Source organism: Myotis daubentonii, chromosome X (assembly GCF_963259705.1).
Source record: "Myotis daubentonii chromosome X, mMyoDau2.1, whole genome shotgun sequence".
In the NCBI taxonomy this organism is placed as follows: domain Eukaryota; kingdom Metazoa; phylum Chordata; class Mammalia; order Chiroptera; family Vespertilionidae; genus Myotis; species Myotis daubentonii.
The window spans coordinates 74,609,031-74,632,958 of NC_081861.1; the positions used below are offsets into that span (position 1 = coordinate 74,609,031).

General features: G+C 41.8%; 1 long non-coding RNA gene across 1 annotated transcript; it reads left to right on the forward strand.

Annotated features, from left to right (window-relative positions):
- The first annotated feature begins 1,474 nt into the window (after positions 1-1,474).
- Positions 1,475-7,700, forward strand: LOC132224779 (uncharacterized). The gene is made up of 3 exons (XR_009450729.1): positions 1,475-1,580; positions 6,659-6,904; positions 7,583-7,700. It is a non-coding gene; the product is annotated as an uncharacterized LOC132224779 (long non-coding RNA).
- The last annotated feature ends 16,228 nt before the right edge of the window (positions 7,701-23,928 follow it).

Here is a 23,928-nt window from a genome sequence, read left to right on the forward strand (position 1 = left end):
CCAAGCTGCCAGTTAATCCCTCTGTATGCATCATATCCAACCTCCAAAGAATCCAAGGGGCAGGATCAACCTTCATTCCATAGTTGAGGAAACTGACCAATACACACATGCAACTCATGCCTCAGTGTCAACTCCCGCAGAAATTTCCAGGTAATGACTCAGATTCTATATCTAAGGGTATATTTTCTTCTGTTTTCATGTTTAATTCAACCCCAGGAATCAAATAATACAATAAAGAATAAAATGAGTTTAGAAGGCTCAACATTGTATTCCCAGGGCCTTTGGTCCCACACAAACCCCAGAGCTCAGTTATCCTGAGATGAAAGGAAAGGAAAGAGAAACGTGAAAGGTTTCCCAGCTCAGTCACAGAGACATCTCATAACCACATATTAAGGACACGAAATTAACTTAAGGGTGGAAAGGACACAAATGGAATAGAAGATAGAGCCACTTGGAGTGAGCAGGCCAGCAGGGGGGCAGTTGGGGTTAATCAGGCTGGCAGGGGAGCAGTTAGGAGCCAGCAGTCCCGGATTGTAAGAGGGATGTCTGTCTGCTGGTGTAGGCCTGATCCCTGTGGCCTAAAATGGCAGTCAGACATCCCCTGAGGGGCCTGAGATTGGAGAGGGTGCAGGCTGGGCTGAGGGAACCCCCTGTGCATGAATTTTGTGCAGCGGGCCACTATTATTTTAATAATTAGGAATTGGGTTTTCTCAAATGCCTTATATTGGAAATTTGTTGATTATTTGGGAGCAAAAGTATTCCCCATTTTTTGGATCATATTGGGGGGAAATATCCCAAAGTCTAGTCCAGAGTTTTTTGTGTTTTTTTTAAGGGAAGACTTAATGTGATGGAAGCAAATATCATTTATTAAGGTGGGGCTATTTTCATCTTCTTCCCAAGGATTAAAGTGGACTTGGCTCCTCTTCTCCTAGCAATAATAGATTTAGGAAATCCATTCATATTGTGATGAAACTAAAGATTTATTAGAGCTGAAGAAAAAATGGCCAACAAATATTCAGACTAAATAGAGAGTAAATAAAAACTTACTAAATTGTTGGAGACCGGTGTAAGCTGACACGGTACTTGCACCTGAAGGGGCTAGCAAGGCTGGGACCCTTACCCACACAGTTTTCCCAGACTTGTTTGGATGGCGGTTATCAGTAGAATGAGAGCAACCTTTGTAGAATGAGAACAGCCTTTCATGGCTTATCAAGAAGTCTGTAACTATTTACTGAGATTTGCTGTACCAAGAATTTGTTCTTCCGCTCTGTCTCTCCCTTAGAGATTAAGAGGAACAAAGAATACATTCCTCTTGACAGACCTCCTATTCAGTGTTTTGTGTATAAAAGGCATTGCGTGGTTAATAAACTTACTGCAGTTCCTCGATTGAACTGTAGTCCTCCCGATCCCGCTCTCCTGTCTTTCTTTCTTTTCTCAATTCCTCAATTCCCACCTCCCTACCTCAGCCCGGTTCAACCTGTCAGGCTGGCCCTGATAAATTGGCACCCGAAACCATGGACCTGAGGACTTGGGAAGCAGACGGTGAGGAACTCCTCCGGATAAAGAGTTCACTCGTTAAGGTAAGGGAGGAGCAATTTTTTGATAGTCGGGAGTAAAGCATGGAACAGTTAGAATCTAGGGCAACTGCCCTTTATGGGCAAATGTTAAAGTCTATGCTCAACAGTAAAGGAACTAAGGTTAATTACAAACAAATAGAAAAATTTTTAAAATTCATTCAGGAGGTCTGCCCTTGGTTTCCTGAGGAAGGAACCGTGAACTTAGAAACTTGGCAGAAAGTTGGAGAACAAATGCACAATCATTATAAAGCCTTTGGGCCAAGTAAGACCCCGGTTGATGCGTTTTCCTTATGGAATTTGATACGGGATTATTGAGATCCCAGGCATGACCATAATCAACCGTCTCTTAAGTAAGGAAAAAAAGAGAAGCAGTGCGATGGCACAAAACAGGGGTCTAAAAAAGACAGTATATTAAAAAGGAATAATGTAAATTTTAAAGACAAATTAAATCCTCAAGATGAGGAGGATCTTGAGGAAGCTGCTGCCCTTTATCATGATGATGATACAGGTGTTGTTCAGGCAACAGAGGAGGAAGAATATTTTTCTGCTGGAACTGAAGAGGGTAGTGATGTGGAGGATGTGTTAGAACACTTTTTAGAAGCATTAAAGCTTCTTGGCAAGAAAAAGAGAAGCCGCGGGGGCCGTTCCCACTGCTCTCCGCTGCCTTGTGCGGCACCAGTTCCACTTTCCCCTCTCCAGATGGCTTTGCAGGAGGCACGAAAGTGTGGTAGGAATTGGGCATTCACACCTTCCCTGTTATGGAACAGGTGAACCCTAACACGGGACAGCGTCAGCGTGCTTATGATCCCCTTCCTTTTAAAACCTTGAAGGAGTTAAAAACAGCCTGTGCTCAGTATGTGCCTACTTCCCCTTATACTTTAACCATCTTGGAAACTATAGCCTCAGAGGCTCTCCCACCTAATGATTGGAGACTTATTGCCAAGGCTTGTTTATCAGGAGGGGATTATCTCTTGTGGAAATCAGAATATGATGAAAAGGCTAAGGAACAGCTGCTCGTAATCAAGCTGCCCAGATTAATATTTCTTATGAAATGCTGGTAGGAGAAGGAGCCTATGCTGATACCCATAATCAAATTCAATACCCCCAGGAAGCTTATGGGCAAATTAATGGAGCTGGGATTAGAGCCTAGAAAAAGTTACCCACCTCTGGTCAGAAAACAGAGGAGCTCTCAAAAATTATTCAAGGTCCAGATGAAAAGTATCAGGATTTTGTCTCTCGGCTATTACAGGCTGTTGGCCGAGTAGTGGTGGATGGAGAGACTGGCATGTTAATAGTTAAACAGTTGGCATATGAAAATGCCAACACTGCTGTCAAGTTGCATTGTGGCCCTATCAAAGAAAGGGGACTCTCTCAGATTATATCTGCATTTGCGCAGATATTGGTCCCTCATATATGCAAGGAGTCGCCATTGCGGCCGCATTAAAGGGAACCACCATTGAAGGAATTCTTCAGCAACAGTTTAGCACAGGGAAAAGTCAAACACACAAGTGTTTCACTTGTGGAGGAACAGGACACTTGGCAAAACAGTGTCCCTCTAATAAAGGGGTTAATAAAGGAAATGGCAGAGGTCCCAAACAACCTGGACTATGCCCTAAATGTAAAAGAGGAAAACATTGGGCAAATGAGTGTAGATCTAAAACAGATGTCCAGGGAAATTCCTTGACTCAGCAGCAGTCAGGAAACTCCCAAAAGGGGCCAGCTCAGCCCTGGCAAATAATAGGGGCATTGTCTGTTTACCCTCCTGTCCTTGTGCCGTCCTTGTGCACAACACCCAGCCTGCCTCAGGGAGCAAAACGGTACAAGAGTTATTCCGAGCAACCCTCGGAAGTGCCGGGTTGGACCTTGGATCCATAGGGCGATATGTATTAACTCCAGAATTGGGACCACAGGCCATCCCTACAGGAGTGTATGGACCTACTCCTAAAGGGATGTTTGGCCTTTTACTAGGTAGAAGCAGCTTAACTATGAAAGGATTACAAATTTTGCCAGGAGTAATTGATGCATATTATGAGGGGAAAATTAAAATTATGGTCTCTGCCCCCAGAGATATCATCACCATCACCTCAGACATGAAAATTGCTCAATTGATTTTGCTCCCTCTGCCTGCCACAGGCAATCTACTTTCCACAGAGTCTCGGGGGGCCAAGGGTTTTGGCTCCTCGGACAAGGCATATTGGGTACAAGCTATTTCTCATGCAAGGCCTGAGAGAACCTTACTTATACAAGGGAAAAGATTTACAGGGATTTTAGATACAGGAGCAGATATTTTTGTCATAAGCTTAGCTCACTGGCCTAAACAGTGGCCCTATAGAGAAGCTATGACACAACTTCAAGGAATAGGTCAGACCAACTCTCCTTTACAGAGTTCACAAATGTTAAAGTGGCAAGACAATGAAGGTCACTCTGGGTTATTTCAGCCATATATCTTGCCAGGGATCCCTGTGAATTTATGGGGATGAGACATTCTGTCTGCCCTGGGTGTTGCCCTTGTTACCACCCCAGCTCAGGGAAATTTTTTTTTTGGGGGGGGTCACTGTTTCTCCTGTTATCCACACAGCTGACAAGATATCTTGGAAGTCAGATGACCCTGTATGGGTAGAGCAGTGGCCCCTTTCCAAAGAAAAAATACAAGCTGCTCATGAGTAGGTACAGGAACAACTCCAGCTAGTGTATATAGAAGAGACTACCAGTCCTTGGAATGCTCCTATTTTTATCATAAAAAAGAAATCAGGAAATTGGTGCCTTTTACAGGATTTAAGGGCAATAAACAAGACTATGGAAATTTTGGGACCTTTACAGCCTGGTCTCCCTTCCTCTGTAGTAATCCCTAATGGGATGAAGCTATTAGTACTAGATTTAAAGGATTGTTTTTTCACTATTCCTCTGGATCCCTCTGATTGCAAACGATTTGCATTCAGTGTCCCATCTACTAATTTTCAGGAACCCACACACCGCTATCATTGGAAGTTATTGCCTCAGGGAATGGCTAATAGCCCTACCCTGTGTCAAAAGTTTGTTAGTCAGGCAATTCGCGGAGTTCGAGAGAAACATCTGCAGGTTTATATCATACACTATATGGATGACATCCTTTTAGCTCACTATACGGAATGTCAATTAGAACAAGTGTATGCTGACTTACAACAGGCTCTTCTTAAATCTGGATTAATTATTGCACCTGAAAAAGCCCAAAGATGAGACCCTTACCTATATCTTGGACATATCAAAGAAGGAAAAAAAATTTGTCCTCAAAAGATTCAACTCAGGATAGACAAGCTAGAGACTTTAAATGATTTTCAAAAATTTTTAGGGGATGTCAACTGGATTAGGCCAACTTTAGGCATAACTACTAATGACCTTAAACCTTTATCTGATATTCTTCATGGGGATAGCGACCCGCTCTCCCCTCGTCAGCTTACTCCTGCAGCTCACAAGGCTATCTGCTACATAGAAGCTGCCTTAAAGAAACAATTTGTACAAAAAATTGATTACTCACAGCCATGGCTGTATTTAGTATTGGCTACGCCAGTATATCCTACTGGCCTCTTATGGCAAAAGGGACCTTTGGAGTGGATTCATCCGCACTCCTCCCCGGAAAAGGTAGTTTATCCTTACTCAGAAGCAGTAGCAGATCTTATATTTGCAGGACGTCTCAGATCTCTGGAACTTTTTGGCCAAGAGCCCCATACCATTGTGGTACCCTATAAGGCTCAACAAAGGCAATGGCTATTTCATATGGATGATAAATGGCCTCTTTCATTCCTGGGCTGTCACGGTACAGTAGACTCTCATTACTCATCTAATAAACTCATACAATTTTTTACAGAGCATTCCTTCATTTTTCCCAAGGTAGTCAAGACTCAACCAATTTCTCATGCAGTTCTGGTGTTTACTGATGGTTCTAATAATGGCACAGCTGCCCTAGTTATCAATAATCAACCCTTTGTTTTTCAGACTAACCACACTTCAGCACAACGCATGGAGCTCGAAGCAGTACATCAAGCGTTATGCAAACTTTCAACTCAATTTTTTAACCTTTACTCAGACTCTTGTTATATTGTAAATATTATGATTAACTTAGAAACTGCTAATTTACATGACAGTGACCGATCCGAAGTGATTATTCTCTTACTACAGGTTACTCAGGAAATGTTCTCACCCTTGTTTCTTTGGCCATATACGAGCTCATACAGATTTACCTGGCTCTCTCTCTGCGGGAAATACTTATGCTAATCAACTTACTAAAACTGCCTATCTAACATTATCTCCTTTAGATGCAGCCAAAGCCTCACATTCTCTCCATTATCAAAATGCCACTGGTCTACGTCAGCAGTTTCAAATCACAAAGGAACAGGCTCAGCAAATTGTTAAACTCTGTCCCCAATGCCCTCTAACCACATTCATTCCTCCCACAGAAGGAGTCAATCCGCAAGGCTACAAACCAGGCCAACTATGGCAGATGCACGTAACCCATATTCCATCTTTCAGAAAACAAGCTTATGTCCATGTTTCTATTGACACTTTTTCTGGTTTTATTTTTGCATCCCCTCATACAGGAGAAGCCGCTAAACATGTTATTGCTCACTGTTTACAAGCTTTTACTTTCCTAGGCATTCCCCATACCATTAAAACTGACAATGGTCCAGCCTACACAAGTACGGCATTCCAGAAGTTTTGTGCTACTTTTCGAATTCAGCATAAAACAGGCATCCCATACAATCCTCAAGGGCAGGGAATAGTTGAGCGAGCTCATCAGACTTTAAAAAGTCAAATTGAAAAAATAAGGGAGGGCGAGTATGTAGATACCCCTGCTAACTTACTTAACAGAGCTCTTTATTCCCTTAATTTTTTAAATAGTGATGCTCAGGGCAAAACCGCTGCAGAGTGACAGTGGTCTTCACTGTCCAGATCCCGCCCTTGGGTACAGTGGAAAGACTTACTTACAGGACAATGGCATGGCCCTAACCCTGTTCTGATATGGGCTTGGGGGTCTGTTTGTGTATTTCCTGAAGGGGATTCTGAGCCCCGTTGGATCCCCAGCCGCTAGGTCCGGCCCTTTAAAGGTCAAGATGGAGGACGAAGTGGAACAAGAACTCACTCCACCATTCAAGAGGCTATGAATCGTTCCACTAGCGCCCGTGCCGCCACCGCCACCACGGAGATCACGGATGACTTGGAGGACATCTCCACCAACTTGGGGACAGTTGAAAAAGCTGACAACGAAGGCCGAGGCCATGGTCGTTCGCCAAGGAGGACAACAAACTGCTGAGGCTTTGTTTCTAGCCATGCTGTCAATTTTGGCTGTTCAGGTCTGTGATGCTCAGATTCCCTACTGGGCATACATTCCAGATCTGCCCTTTCTTAGGGCCGTTACTTGGGATGACCCCAGCGTTCCTGTTTTTGTTAATGATACAGATATCATGGGCCACCCAAGTGCAGATTATCTTACTCCTCAATGTGTGGGAGATTATAGATATGAGGGAAGGTCAGCCAGGGTCCCCATATGTTTTACAGCCATTAAATATTGGAATAACTGTCTTACTGTAGAACCTTCACCAAGGTATACCCATGGCATTAGCAGAGGTGGAGATCCTGAAGAGTATGAGGGGTGGATCCGAGAAGAATGGTTCCTTACTATATATGGCCTTCCTGACATCACCCGTACTGTCTCTCAGGGCATCCCGTCCAAGTTGCCTCCATGTTTGTATAATGAATACAGGCTATTTCTGAAGTATCCACCTTGGCGGCATTGCCGTCATGAGTTGGCTGTGGTATATACTCCCACTAACAATTCCTTTCAGTTACTTGATTGGTCCTATCCCAACCCGCTATCTAGCAGAAGTAGTTTTAAGGCTAGAGAGACCCCTGGAGGCTGGGTAGAAGAGATACTCACCACCAAGCGGGGAGGAGTACAGTTAGAAATATTTAAGCTTATGGCCGCTTTAGGTAGCATTTCTTTACATCATGATACCTTACAGTGATCACAGGTCTTACTGCTTGTGTAACTCCTCCTTACCTTCTCCTTATTAGAATTGTAGATATTGTACTTAAGGGCAACTTGTATACAATTTCTTGTACTCATTGCAACTTGTCTAACTGTGTGTCTACAACTAGGGTTATGAGGTGGTTGTATTACATCAGCCTTCCTTTGTCATGCTCCCAGTTAATATTACTGGACCTTGGTACAGGGACACAGGCTCCCAGGTATTAAGGGAACTGAATTATTTGCTAAGCCACCCTAAGAGGTTCATTGGAGTGCTTATTGCTGGCCTCATGGCTCTAATCTCCCTCATTGCTACTGCCACTACTGCAGCCATAGCTTTAACCCAAGAAATAAACACAGCTCATTTTGTGGATGGCTTGGCGAAGAACGTTTCAGACGCCTTAGGAGCTCAAGAGCTCATAGATAAGAAAATAGAACAAAGGCTCAATGCACTAGAAGAAGCTGTGCTCCTTATAGGAGATCAAATGCACAGCTTGAAAGTGCATTCTACCCTTTGGGGTCATGCTGAGTTTGATTGATTTGTGCCACCCCTAAGATATATAATGGTACTATGTGGCATTGGGATCAAGTTTGCAACCACCTGTTAGGAGTTTGGGATCAGACTAACTTTAATTTAGATATCAGTAGATTATATGGAGAAATTCAAGCTATTAATGATGCAGGTTCTGCTCTGTTGCCTCCTAGCGAAGTAGCACAGAATATTTTTAATGACATTCAAAGCCTTATGTCCTTTCATGGATTACAGTCTTTTATTTGGTCTCTATAAAATGTTGTTATCCTTGCTCTCATTATTCTCTGTTTACTTCCAGTCTGCTTCCGAACCATCGGATCCAGCATGCGATCCCTGCAAATAGGACTACATGAACTTTGCCTAAAAAAACAAGGAAGGGGGATCTGTTGGAGACCGGGTGTAAGCTGACATGGTCCTTGCACCTGAAGGGGCTAGCAAGGCTGGGACCCTTACCCACACATTTTTCCAGACTTGTTTGGATGGCGGTTATCAGTAGAATGAGAACAACCTTTGTAGAATGAAAACAGCCTTTCATGGCTTATCAAGAAGTCTGTAACTATTTACTGAGATTTGCTATACCAAGAATTTGTTCTTCCGCTCTGTCTCTCCCTTAGAGATTAAGAGGAACAAAGAGCCAAAACCGGTTTGGCTCAGTGGATAGAGCGTCAGCCTGCGGACTGAAGGGTCCTGGGTTTGATTCCGGTCAAGGGCATGTACTTGGGTTGTGGGCACTTCCCCAGTGGGGGATGTGCAGGAGGCAGCTGATCGATGTTTCTCTCTCATCGATGTTTCTAACTCTCTATCTCTCTTCCTCTCTGTAAAAAATCAATAAAATATTTTTTTTTTAAAAAAGAGGAACAAAGAATACATTCCTCTTGACAGACCTCCTATTCAGTGTTTTGTGTATAAAAGGCAATTCATGGTTAATAAACTTACCTCAGTTCCTTGATTGAGCTGTAGTACTCCCGATCCTGCTCTCCTGTCTGTCTTTCTCTTCTCAATTCCCACCTCCCTACCTCAGCCTGGCCCTGACACTAAATGTTGCATCTATTTTGCTTTCTGAAAGCTGTATGTTTATTTGACTAAAGGAATTCAGGATTTAATAAAAATATTACATTAAGAACCATAACTTTTAGCATGAAAAGGGATACTTATGCTTTAGAGGAAAGAAAGAAAGATGTCAGAAGACCTGGATTTTAGTCCCATCTCCACCACATATTAAAGTGAAGAAACTTCATTTCATAGAGTGAAAAGGGACCAGAAAATTACTGGGTTCTAATATAGGCCCTGACCCTTACCAGCTGTGAGCTTGGGCACAGTGCTTAACCTTTCCTAGCCTTGGACTCGATATTTGCAAAACAGAACCAAACTTTTATGGGTAGAAATGATGATTACATGGAACATATGTATAAAGAATATAATAGCACTGTGTTTGGCATACAGTTGCTCAACAAATAATAGCTGTAGTTTACTTATTATTTTGTTAAGAAGGAGGCTAGGGAGACTAGTAAGAAGAAATGAGTGTCAGAATTGGGGCATTTACTCATTGAAAGTTATAATTTATAATTTTTCAACCTCTAAAGAATTGTTGGTACTCTAAAGCAAAATCCCACATGACCACACCCTAGTCAACCAAATGTCTCATTACAAATCTTGTTCCTTTATATGAAGGTCTAAGGTCTTAGAATACCTTTTGTGTATTACTCATTCTGTCAAAACATAAATTAAACAATTACCCTTGAGAACAAAAGAATATGCTGAAATATATTTTATATTTATAGTAATTAATTTTTTATTTTAATAGTAGGAATATGGTATTAATATTAATTATCCTTTCCCAACTATTGAGAACTGTTTAGCCACTAAAGAGATTATCCAAATTCAATAAGGTTAGGGCTTAGAGCAGGGGCTCTCAACCTGTGGGTTGTGACTCCTTTAGGGGTTGAACAACCCTGTCACAGGTATCACCTAAGACCATTGGAAAACACATATATAATTACATATTGTATTTGTGATTAATCACTATGCTTTAATTATGTTCAATTTGTAACAATGAAAATATATCCTGCATATCAGAAGGTCCCTCAGCCCGGCCTGTGCCCTCTTGCAGTCTGGGACCCCTCAGGGGATGACCACCTGCTGGCTTAGGCCTGCTCCCCAGGAAATTGGGCATAAGCTGGCAATCAGACATCCCTCTGGCAGCCCGGCAGCCCTCCGTGGATGTCCACTTGCGAGCGGGGAGCAGACCTAAGCTGCAGTTGGACATCCTTAGTGCTGCTGAGGAGACAGGAGGGGGTCCCACCACCACTGCTGTACTGGCAGCTGTCAGCCTGGCTTGTGGCTGAGCAGAGCTCCCCCATGTGGGAGCTCACTGACCACCAGAGGGCAGCTCCTGCATTGAGCGTCTGCCCCCTGGTGGTCAGTGTGTGTCATAGTGACCAGTCATTCCCAGTCTTTCTGCTGTTAGGGTCAGTTTGCATATTACCCTTTTACTATATAGGATAGAGGCCTGGTGCACGGGTGGGGGCCGACTGGTTTGCCTTGAAGGGTTTCCCAGGTCAGGGTGAGGGTCTTGCTTGGGTGCCTGGCCAGCCTGGATGAGGGGCTGATGGCTGTTTTCAGGCTGGCCACATCACCTTTAGGGTGGGGGTCTCCACTGGGGTGTCTGGCCAGTCTGAGTGAGGGGCTGAGGGCCATTTTCAGGCTGGCGAGCGACAGAAGCTCCCAGCCTCTCCTTTTTTTCTTTTTTTTATTCTGGGATTTATTTACCATCTATAATTGAAACATTGTTGCCATTACTGGCGCTCCCAGCTCTGAGGCCGCGGCCTGCTGAAAGCAGGTATCTGGGGTTTGTTTAGCTTCTATAATTGAAACATTGTTGCTTTTGGGCTCAGAGCCGGGCCGCGGCAGGCAGGAAACCTTGGCTTCTTCTATCACTGGAGCAAGCAAGCCTCATGCTCGCTTCAGCTGGGTGGCTGCCATTAACAGTTAACCAGAGGATATTATCACAAGTATATTTTTACAGTGATAAATGGACAGATAGACTGAATTCTGCAGATATATATTGGAATTTCAGATTCATCTTAAGATATTTTACAAGTTTTGAATATTGGCCCATTGGAAAATCTAAAGATTTAAATAAGTGTGTCTAACCTCAGGTGACAGGACCATGCTGCAAGTGCACTGCCAGAGGAACCTAGGGCACCATTCTACCTTAGGTGCAGGGGCCACACACTAATTGCATGACATAGGGCTCTGGGCCCTCACTGAGAGTCACACACAAGAGTAACTGCACCCACACCCGTCAACCCCAAGAAACAGATACCTGAGTGACCAGAACTGTAGGAGAAGGTGTTACAACTCAGAGCAGAGACAATAAAGAAGTGAAACTAAAGGCAGGCCCAGCTGCTGGAGCTAGCGAGTGCAGGACTATTGGACTGTGAGGGGCTTCAATGCCTCAGACCCCAAGCAGAGAGCCCAGGGCCAAAAAGAGACAGTAAAATGGGGAGAAAAAGGAAAAAAAAAACCCTAAAGCAGTGGTTCTCAACCTTCCTAATGCCGCGACCCTTTAATACAGTTCCTCATGTTGTGGTGACCCCCAATCATAAAATTATTTTCATTGCTACTTCATAACTGTAATTTTGCTACTGTTATAAATTGTAATGTAAATATCTGATATGCAGGATGTATTTTCATTGTTACAAATTGAACATAATTAAAGCATAGTGATTAATCACAAAAACAATATGTAATTATATATTGTGAAATATTTATTTCTAATTACAAATAAATGTAATTGTGTCTTGAAGCATGGCGTAGCATGGGTAACAGTCTTGATAAAACAACACTAAACTACATTGCTACATTTTGTGACAGTATGCGTAAAAAGCCAATGTCAGTGAGAAGGTTGAGATTGCTTTTTTCTCACCAGATCAGAAATTCTCGGGGCAGTCTTTGCAAGAGCACAATGAAGATCATCTTCCAAAACAAGTCTACTTCCATATTTAGACTTGATAACCAACAAGCTGGAAAACCCTGTTTCACAAAGATATGCTGTTGGAAATGGAAGAAGAATGCGCAACACAGTCTCAGACAGAACAGGATATGACTGCAAACACTTGGTCCAGAATTTTGTAACTGGCATTGTAGAGAAATCAGTTCTCACTGCATCGTTGTTAATAAGTTCAATGAACTCCTCTTGTGCTGTCTCAGGAACATCTTCAACTTTGACTGTGGATGGGCTTCTGACAAGTGCAAATGGGGTGTCAGGTAGATTTGGAAAGTATGATGAAATTTTGTCTGCAAGCATGTGCAAGTGTTCTTTAACAGAAATTATCATCGTTGCCCTAACCAGTTTGGCTCAGTGGATAGAGCGTCAAGGGTCTCAGGTTCGATTCCGGTCAAGGGCATGTACCTTGGTTCCGGGCACATACCCAGTAGGGAGTGTGCAGGAGGCAGCTGATCGATGTTTCTCTCTCATCGATGTTTCTGACTCTCTATCCCCTACTCTTCCTCTCTGTAAAAAATCAATAAAATATATTTAAAAAAGAAATTATCATCATAATCCCTTTGTCTGGTTCAATGTCATGTTACTCAAAGAAAGCAGATAAGGTAGGCAATATGTAAATTTTATTTTCATCTTTTTTTTTTTTTTTTTTTTTTTTTTGCCAAAGCTGAAGTTTCATTTGGAATGATCGGATCTTTTCAGACAAATCGAGGCATGTTGCATTTGGTCCTTGCAGTGATAAATTTAACTCATTCAAGATGGCAAAGATGGCAACCAAGTAAGCTATTTTCTGTAGTTCAATTTTATCGCTGAAAAGTGCTTTGAACTGTGGTCTTGCTTTCTGATTAAAAAACGTTTTGAGTTCATCATGAAGCTCAAAAACACGTTTTAAAATATTTCCTCTCGACAATCATCTCACTTCAGTGTGAAATAACAGAGCATTGTTTGGCACATCCAACTTGTTGCACAGTTGTGAAAACAGTCTACTGTTTAAAGTGCTCACCTTTACAAAATTGACACAACTTATGATGCTTTTCATTACTTCTTGTAACTCTTGTGGTAGCATCTTCATTGCTTATATTTGTTGATGAATCATACAGTGAGTTCTGATGACTTTTTGTGACTCATTCAGTACCAAATGTTGAAATCCAGATCGACATCCTAGCATAGCTGGAGAACCATCTGTGCAAACACCACAAACCTTTTCGCAAGAGATCTTATGCTCTTTCAGAAATGAACCAACTATTTCAAATACATCAAGTGCAGTAGTTGTCGTTTCAAGAGGTTTGCAAAAAAGAAACTCATCTTTAAAGTCGCCATCATTAATATACCTCACGTAAACCAGTAACTCTGAACAGTTTGCAATGTCTGTAGATTCATCAAGCTGGAAACTAAATATTGTAAGTGGAGCAGATTTAATTTCATGGATTACCTGATCAAGAATATAAGCAGACATGTCATCTATTCTGCGGACAGTGTCATTAAATAAGGAAATTGCACTCAATTTTGTAAGAAATTCGTCTCTGATAATAACTCAAACAATGTCTTTGGCCGCTGGCAACAGTAAATCCTCAGCAATGGTGTGAGGTTTCATAGCTCTGGTGATTCTGAGTGCCACCAAATATGAAACTTCAACGGCTGTTACGTTTTGTTTATGGTGTTTGCCACCAGTGTCAAGTCTGGCTTTCTTGAGTCCATCAGCTTTGCTTCTAAAGTAGTTGGTATCCTTGCCAGCAAAGCTTGGATGCTTGCTATAAAAATGACATTTTAGTTTGTTCAGCTTCATAGATTCAGCTGATAGAACTTCACAACAAATAACTCATTGTGATTTCTCAATTCCTGCTGTAATTATTGAGGTAAAACCATACTGTAAAAAATCCTCACTATATTTTCTTTTCTTAACGTTATTCTCTACACGATCCATTGTCATGGGATGGTTTGCTAATGAAAATAATATATAACAATAGCTTTAATAATACAAAAGATAATACATGGCATAGTTCAGTCAATACAGTTCATTAAAGTTTCCTGTGATTTACCATTCTCTGTGTTGTTGTTTCTTACATACCTGTTACTATCACAAGGGGGCAGTATTCACATCAACCACAGCTGAATATAAAAAGACCAATCAGCATCCAGATTAAGTTCCCATGGTACAGATTTTTTTTTTTTGCAGTAGTTGATGATTTTACAGTACATGATTTTACATTTACCCAGTAATTATAATTCATGAAGTGTTGTTTTACCCCCAATACTGCTGCTTTCAATACAGTAGTTGCTTTTAACAGATGAGCTGCTTTCAACACAGCAGCTGCTTTCTACACAGTAGCTGCTCTCTACACATGTGTGACTGGTCTGCATAACTACATTATGGTGCCAACCCTGTCACATACACCTGTATTTGTACGGGCTGTATGTGATGGGGTTGGTGCGATGATGTCATCACACCAGGTACCTGTATGTGGGCATATCTGCATGTGGGAGGACCCACCTGGAGACGGGTAGAGGAGCGGTGTCTCGGTTCCTAAGACCATTGAAAATATGTGTTTTCCAATGGTCTTAGGCTACCCCTGTGAAAGGATCATTTGACCCCAAAGGGGTCACGACCCACAGGTTGAGAACTGCTGCTCTAGACCAAAAATTAGCAAAATAACAGCAATCCTAAGTGACTCACTAGATCAGATGGAATTAATCTACAAATTCAGAAAATTTCACCCCAAAGCTACAAAATACTAGTATACATTCTTCTCAAATGCTCATGGGACATTTACAAAGATTGACAACATATTGTGAAACAGGCAAAGTCTCAACAAATTCAAGAAGATTGAAATCATATCAAGCTTCTTAGATCACAATAGCATAATATTAGAAATCAACAACAATAAAAACTATGAAAAATTGAACACTTGGAGGCTAACTAGCATGTTATGAAACAATTATTGGGTTACCAAAGAGATCAAAGAAGAAATTAAAAACATCCTGGAAGCCCTAACTGCTTTGGCTCGGTGGATAGAGCGTCAGCCTGTGGACTGAAAGGTTCCAGGTTCGATTCCGGTCAAGGGCATGTACCTTGGTTGCAAGCACATCCCCAGTAAGGGGTGTGGAGGAGGCAGCTGACCGATATTTCTCTCTCATCGATGTTTCAAACTCTCTGTCCCTCTCCCTTCCTATCTGTAAAAAATCAATAAAATATATTTTAAAAAACCATCCTGAAAATAAATGACAATGAAAACAGAAAAATCCAAAATATATGGGACATAGTGAAAGCAGTCCTGAAAGGGAATTTCTTCAACTTGAAGAATTAGAAAGAGAGCATCAAGAAAAGCCCAGAGTGAGCAGAAGAAAGGAAATGAAAAAGATTAGAGTGGAAATTAATGACATAAAGACCAAAAAAATAATACAAAATATCAGTAAAACCAAGAGTTAGTTCTTGTCGTGTGTTTCCTTCCACGTCCCGCGTGGAGTAGGGTTCGGTATCTGAAAGAGGAGCCGCACAACAAATGAGAGAAAAAGACACGAGATATTTTGCAATATTGGGGGACCAGGCGGCCAAGTCCCGAAGGAATTCCTTCGTGCTCAGGCCTCACCAAGTTTTTTTTTTTTCCTTAATTAAATCTTTATTGTTCAGATTATTACATTTGTTTCTCTTTTTTTCCCCCAGAACTCCCCTCCTCCCAGTTCCCACCCCACCATCCTCCCTCACTCCCCACCCACTGTCCTCATCCATAAGTGCACGATCTTTATCCAGTCTCTTCCCACATCTCCCACACCCCTTTCCCCCCCAAGAATAGTCAGTCCATTCCCTTTCTATGTCCCTGATTCTATTATGATCACCAGATTATTTATTCACTTGATTCTTAGATTCACTTAGATGTTTGTTGTTCATAATTTGTATCTTTACCTTTTTCTTCTTCTTCCTCTTCTTAAAGGATTCCTTTCAGCATTTCATATAATCCTGGTTTGGTGTTGATGAACTCCTTTAGCTTTTCCTTATCTGTGAAGCTCTTTATCTGACCTTCCGTTCTGAATGATAGCTTTGCTGGATAAAGTAATCTTGGTTGTAGGTTCTTGGTATTCATCACTTTGAATATTTCTTGCCATTCCCTTCTGGCCTGCAAAGTTTCTGTTGAGAAATCAGCTGACAGTCATATGGGTACTCCCTTGTAGGTAACTGAGTTTCTTTCTCTTGCTGCTCTTAAGAGTCTCTCTTTGTCTTTTGCTCTTGGCATTTTAATTATGATGTGTCTTGGTGTGGTCCTCTTTGGGGTTCTCCATGCTTCCTGGACTTGTAAGTCTATTTCTTTCACCAGGTAGGGGAAGTTTTCTGTCATTATTTCTTCAAATAGGTTTTCAATATCTTGCTCTCTCTCATCTTCTGGCACCCCTATAATTCTGATGTTGGTACTCTTGAAGCTGTCCCAGAGGCTCCTTACACTATCTTCATATTTTCGGATTCTTTTTTCATTTTGCTTTTCTGGTTGGGTGTTTTTAGATTCTTCACATTTCAAATCTTTGCCTTGATTCTTGCGGTCCTCTGGTCTGCTGTTGGGAGTCTGTATAATATTCATTATTTCAGTCTGTGTATGTTTAATTTCTATTTGGTTCTTTATCATAACATGGAGGGTCTCATTAGATTTGTTGAGGATCTCATTAAGTTTATCAGCGGCTTCTAGACAGTTCTTGAGAGACCTTAAAAGGGTGGTTCTGAACTGAATATCCTCCATTGACAGTTTTGTCCTTTTTCTTTGTCTCCGCATTTTTTATGCTTTCTTGGTGCACCCCCTAGTGGTCTTTGTGTGCAGTCCTCCTGTAGTTGAGCATGGATTGCTGTAGTTAACACTGGGGGGATTTGACCTCCAGGCCAGCTGGCTGTGAGAATCAGCTGTGTCTGCAGTGGGAAAACTTCTGTCCTCTAGGGAGGTGCTAATCTAGCCTTTGCCTGAGGCTATCTGGCAAATGGCTCTGCGCAGGGCTTGAGCAGGTCGGGTGGGTCGCTTGGATCAGGATCAACAGGGCAGGCTGAGAGAGCAGTTATGGCGGCTCTCAGTTCCATCCCTAGGGGCTCTGCCTCACAGAGTCCCAACAACCACTGCAAACCTCGGAGAGAAAGCTGCCTTCGAGTTCCGACCAAAGCCCGCCCGGATCTGGAGCTCAGAATCTGAGACTCCCTCCGGATTGAAAGCACCATCCTCGCCCTCCACCGCCAGCCCGCTCCGCGTGCACTCCCTACCTGAGTATTTCACTTCAGCACTGCGCCTCCTCTGAGTCTGGGTATGATATTCTCTTTCCTCCTAGTTGTAGAATTTCCACTCAGCCAGCCTTCCTGTGGTTCTGGATGATGTCTGTTCCGTCTTTTAGGTGTGTTTTGATTTGGTTGTTCAAGGCAGCAATCTCCAGCGTTAAACTATGTCGCCATCTTGGTCTGTTCTCCTCAGGCCTCACCAAGCTTTTATTGATCTGGGATGCACCCATAGCATAGCCCTTAGGCAGGTGACCTGCCATTAACAGGAAGACTAGCCCATCAGCAAGGATTTACATAATAATAAATGGGGGAATAGTTTCAGCTACCACTGTCTGGACAAACAGAGGTGGCACCTAGCTCCGAGCTTTGCTAGGGCTTCAAAGGCACCCAGCCTTCTGGGGGGTTCTCTGTCTACGCTTATCAGATAGTGAAGGCAATAAACAGTTTCCCACATCTCCCCCTTATTTTTTCTTTAAAAAATAATCAAGTCCCAATTTCAATGTCCAAAAGTTCCGAGTCCATGTTTCAATGTCCAAAAGTTCATGTGTACATGCCAGCAATGAAATGCTGTTTCTGGATGGTGGAAACTGCAGGTCCGGTCCTTTCTGGTCTGGTCCTGGGCACCCTGCAGTGCCACACAGCTGCTGACTGCTAGCATGGCAAGGCGTCTTCCACCATCTCCATCTCTGAACTGTCTCTTCTGTCTTTGTGGCTGGCTTTCTGTGATCCGTTGTTACAGGAATCCACATGGTCTTGTAGCTGTTCTCTGAAAGTATACAAACATATTCTCGACCAAAGGTTAAAGGAAAACAAAACCTTACTTGGGGTCTTTTCTTTAAAATGATCTTTCCCTGGTTTACCCTGGCATAATGTGTGTTTTTTCTGGGTGTCTCACTATTAGCATTATAAACGAAAAAAATTTTTTCTCTAAATGTAATTTAGTTACAGGATCTATTTCCTTACATAGTATTCTTCCACTATATTTTTCCACTATCGCCCCTTTTTTTTTATTTAATTAGGAGACTTCTTGGAAATTTTATAATGCAGTCTAGATAGCTTTAAATATTATTTTTTTGCACGCAAAAAAAAGAAACCTGAACATGCTTTAGGTTCATAGCATGTTTACCATGAAATGAAAATTTTTGGTTAATACTATATGAATAATTACTTATTTCAAGTTAGCCAAATTTAATTAATTTGAAAACTTGACAACTAATTTACTGTCAAATTTAATATTCTAACAATGATCTTAATTTACACTGGAAATATTAATGAAAAGGATCACTTTACATCCTTATGAAGGCTCTGAGCATTCCTGTTGTTAGGCTAGATTTAGACATAGGGTCTGTTATCCAAGCCTCCGTTTATCTGGATTCTGATTTCAGCTGGACCAAATCTCTTCTGTTATTTGGTTTCTGATCTGGGCTGGGCATGGGAAGCAAGAAGCAGCCATGGAGACAGGAGACGTTCCTCAGAAGGGGCAAGTGTTCAAGCCCGTGCACCATTGGGGGGGTCTGTGCCCCACCTTTGTTGCACCCCAAGTTTTCTCCTACTGGCCCCCGGCTGTGCCTGTCTTAGGTCGCCCCACCCTGTGGGGTCTTACCCGTCATTGACTACCAACCATCTCTGGGCCAAGTAGGGTGATGTGAGGTTCAGTTCTGTCTCCTTGTTAACCTATGTTCCTCTGGCCTCCATGCCCAGCAACTGCCTTTGGATCCCCTCGCCTGCTGGCAGGGCCCCAGCATTGATCATAGGGAACCCAGGTTTCTTCTCCAGAGAAGGCCCAGCTTACGCCATTGGGCCAGAGACAGATCCATGGTACCAGCTTTTCATGATCCCAGCTTGAACAGAGAGCTCAGGTAACAGCTGTAGGCAATTGGATTCCGCTTGGCCAAAAAAAGTCAAGATAGGTCAATACAGAATCCTTAAGTGCTTTCCCCAGGAGGCCCTCTACACAGTGGAAAGGAATAAATCCCTTCATGTAAAACATTCAAATTCATTTGTAAATTTGTTTGGGATAAATGCACAATATACTGTTGTAAAGCATCAAAATTATTAATGAAACTTGTAGAATAATACCATGTAAGAATATTATTTGTTCTAGGTCATGCCAACTTAATTTTCTAAACTGGCTGTCTCAAGGTTTGGAATAAGGAACCTAGTTTTCAAAAAGAGAAGAAATTTATAGAAGCAGAGACAGTATGCTATCTAAATTACAGTTCTGGGTCTCCAGAGCACTGAGTTGACATGCTAACTGGAGCCTTCTGGCTTTGGGATAGCTACGCTGTCCTTCCCAGGTAAAGGAAAAATGTGCCTTCTAAGACCAATATGAAACTATAGTTTTTACCTGAATTAATTGTTACCATACTTCACTTTACCATGCCCCAGGTGGTCTCTGGGCTGTTGGTTGTCTGGTTTGTCTTCCTCCTGTTCCTCATCTTCAGTGGACTGCTTGGAGTTGCTGCTCTCTGTGGCTGAGGTAGTTGATTGTTTACAGCTACATGTTATGGCTCCAGGCGCAAGATCTTCAGTCTGGCTAGATTCCTGATGCAGTTTAATATTTCTAGCAGGAATCCATATGGGTTTGGAAAATTTCTCTGGGAATATACAAGCGTACCCTCTGCCAAAGGTTAATAATGGGTCAGGTCCCTTCCATAAACCAGATTCGGGATCCTTCCATTTAACTAGACCATTTTCTTTTGTTTTATTCTGACACCAATGTAGCTCCATAGGTGTTTTTCCATCAGCATCACAAGTGAAAAAATTTAGAGTAATTACGGCTAGATGCAGCCTACCCAAAGGTGATTTCTCCATCATCCCCCTTTTTTTGTTTTTCAAGTTGGGATTTTTAAAAGCTGATGAAACTCTGAAGCCTCTTTTAATAAAGCAACCAATTGATCAGCATGTTCATTTCCCTTAGTTAATGGGCCAGGTAATATGCTGTGAGCCCTGATGTGGGTGATATAAAAAGGGTATGTTGTCTGCTGCACAATCTGTTGAACTTGCTTAAATAGTAAGAATAAACTTTGGTCACTAAGCCATTTCAACCGTGCAGTTTCAATTCTATTTACTAGGCCCGAAGCATAAGAGGAATCAGAAATTATGTTAACAGGCTGTTGGAAATCTTGCAACGCAGCCTTAATAGCTTGTAACTCAATTCTTTGCACAGAAGTATGACTGGTCAGTATGACTCGGTCAGAATTTATAGTATGATAGGCAACTTTCCCATTAGATGACCCATCAGTAAAAACAGTTAAAGCTCCAGGAATTGGTTCCTGCCTAGTATTTTGTGGTATAATGATGGAGGTCTTATTTAAAAATTGTAGTAGTTTATATTTTAATAGGTGACAGCTAAGTTGCCCTGAATATCCACTTAGCCCAATTTGCCAATTTTAAGTAAGTTTGAAATAACATTTATTCTTTTAACTTTACTCATCCTAATTTATGGACAGTAAATGAGATTAATTAAATTTCTGGTATTAGTCTTTAAGTAAATTTACATAAACTTTGTTTAAGGAGGCAAAACACAAATTATTTAATTTAGCTTATGAGGCCCAATATATTGATTTTTAATTTTAGTTAGACATCTGAAGGAAACCTCTTTTTATTTCCTTCCAGACAGCTTTCTTTCTCACACAAGCAACAAATGTAAGGAACATGGTTGCCTTTTGAGATTTTAACAAATACTGTCGCAAAGCTACCTATTTCAAGTGATTTTTCATTTATGGTGACTAGTTATTGTGAGATTTTTGTATTTCAACAACAATCTGTAAATGTTAGCAATTATATTTTTAAAGAGTATACCCTTTGGCTTATTTGCATATACAGAGGAATTGTGGGAAGCCTTCAGTAACCTTTTTAGAAGAATTTTACTTTACTAGGATTCAATTGCTTACAAGGATAGTAATTTAAGTAAGTATTTTTTAAAAAGCAAAGCAAGTAAATTTAGTATTTAGTAAACTTTTGATTTACTAGGGGTAAATAAACACTGCACCACTTCCAGCCTAATTTAAAATGCAGCGGCGTGGTGCTTTTGTTAGTTTAAATAAAGACATTGCTACTAATAAATCAATTCTTTCTTTTATTTGGCAGAAATTCCTTATGCAACCAAGCATATTATATTTTGAAATATTGCACTCAGGAAAAACTGTCAAATACATATCTAATTAAAAAAAATTTTCAACCCTAAAAAACAGTTCTCAACATAATAGGATCTAGTCTTGACCATGGAATCAATTACTCTTAAGATATCTTTTAAAAATGTCTCTATCTACAAGCCTTTTAAGAAATACGAGCTCGGAGCTCCAGTGGCGCAATCGGTTAGCGCGTGGTACTTATAAGAAATACGAGCTCTATTGTCGGCCCTTATAAAGCCAACTGCTTAAAACATTGGTCTATCATACCACTGAAATTATATTAAGACCGTGATTGCTAATTTATTAAGTATTAAAAAATGTTCTTAAAAATAGTATTAAATAAATCCGAGAGGCAAGCATATTTTCTGCCCCATCTGCATTTCCGAAGTAAAACTTTGTCTTAAAAGTCCACCTCTGAAATTCCACCCTGCCTCAGTAAGCAGACACTCCTTTTGTGATTGGCTAAGTCAGAGGGAAGGGCCGTTGTTGTTCCAAGATGGTGGCCCCCAGGGGAGCGGTGAGCCATGCGGCCAACATGGTGGCTGCCAAGTCACACAGCTCAACATTGTGGCTGTCTAAACTGTTTTCTGACAGAAAAGATGATTTCCTTATTCTCACAATAAACAAGGGAAGAGTGTTATGCCCAGATTTCAAGTTCCCCAATAAAACCACACCAGGGAGCCAGTCAGTCCGATGCAAAAGCAGAGGGTCCTTTTATACAAGCTTGCTTGGTCCCCCCCCCTTGTCTCCATTACTGGATGCAAGAGAGAGCCCTGAGTCCCAAGAGAACAAAGAATTTATAGGGCTTGGGGCAGGGTGCAGCTAGGGTCTGGTTACACAAAGACAGGGGGGGTGGCCAGCATACTTTTGGCGTTGGGCTAGTTTCCCCCGCTTTCCCATTGGCCGAGATAAGGGCAGGCTGAGTGACTGATACACCCTGCGGCTTTTTCTTGGAAGAGGGGTTAAGGACACAGCCATCAGTCCTGCTTTGTCCTTCCATTCCCCCCTTGTCTTGGAACTTCCGGCTCAATCATGAGATGGACAGCCTTTCTATTCCACCGTTGCTAGAGGCCTGTGCTGGGCACACAGAACTATCAACTGAACTATTTTATAAGCTTAACAAATGGTCCGGTGGAAGGGAAAGAAACCATTTTAGCTTTAACAACTTCTATTGAAATAGGATTTTTCTTCTTAATATTCCTCCATGGCTATCAAAAAGCCAAATCAAGATTAATTTATTTACTGTCCTGATGTTTGCATAAACACAACAAGAATGGTAACTGACTACCTTTGCTGGAATTTCATATTTGAACCTTAATGTGCCCCGTAGGGCCAGGAAGCCAAGCCATCCAGCTGCCATCAAGCCTGCCTGCAGTATCTGCTGAGTTAGGTGATTCCCTCACCTGTAGCAACTCCACCTGAGCCCACGCTTCAGGCTTTAAGGCCCATTCCAGTAGCCCTCCTACTTGTTGCGGCCCAGAGTGTGTGGGGGTTCCGCAGGGATGCAGAGGCATCTTTACTGCTCCCCTTTTACTCTTACCAACCGCCAGTGATGGTAGGGCATCGGCCTGACGCTCCAGCGCCAGCCATCTTTAGGGCTCCCAAGCAGGATACCAGGCTTTCTCCGTGGCACTTTTATTGGCTTCAAGTCTTCAGAGCTCAGACAGGTTTCTTTAAAACATGATACTCCAGTCAAAGTTTCCGGTTAATAAAATCACTATTGAAAACCGGTCTTATTGATTTCATGCAAAGAAATGTATTGCCATGACTTATTTAGCATTGCCAAATTTCAGAGGAATTATATAAGGAGAAAAACATACTGATCTGCTCTAAGATCTTCTGATTTTCCTTGCCAATTATTTTTCAGAGTTATAACAAAACAGTAATTGTTGGCATTAAACCTTCTTTCTATGCATTCTAAACAGGCCTTTTCCAGCTTACTACCCCTGACATGGGCGTGGTCACACAGGCCTGCAAGCAGTACACAGGCTGCCAATTGTCAACTGTCTCTCAACAGTGACCAAAACCTGATGGGCACCCTTCCCTGCCCAGTTGAGCACCTGCCCTCTTGGCAGCTAGACACCTTTTACTTTTGGGGGTCACCCCACACAGTCCACTTCCAGGACAGCCAACATACATTCAAACCTGCAAAAGAATCAAAGGTCAATATAACATATCAATACAATGAAACATAATATTGGCATCATGGCCGCTTCAGGCAGCCAAATCTTCTGCTACTATTTAGGGAGGTGACTACTAAAGTCCACTCTTTGACCTTTCTATATAAGGTAAAATTGTCCTTGTCTTTCTGAAGCCATGTCTATGAAGATGCAAGCATCATCTGAGTTTATTATACAATTTTCTGCAGGTATAGTCTTTTTCAAGTTGGGGTGAGTCCTGGGGTTGTGAATTTCTTTACCCACACCGAGTCCCC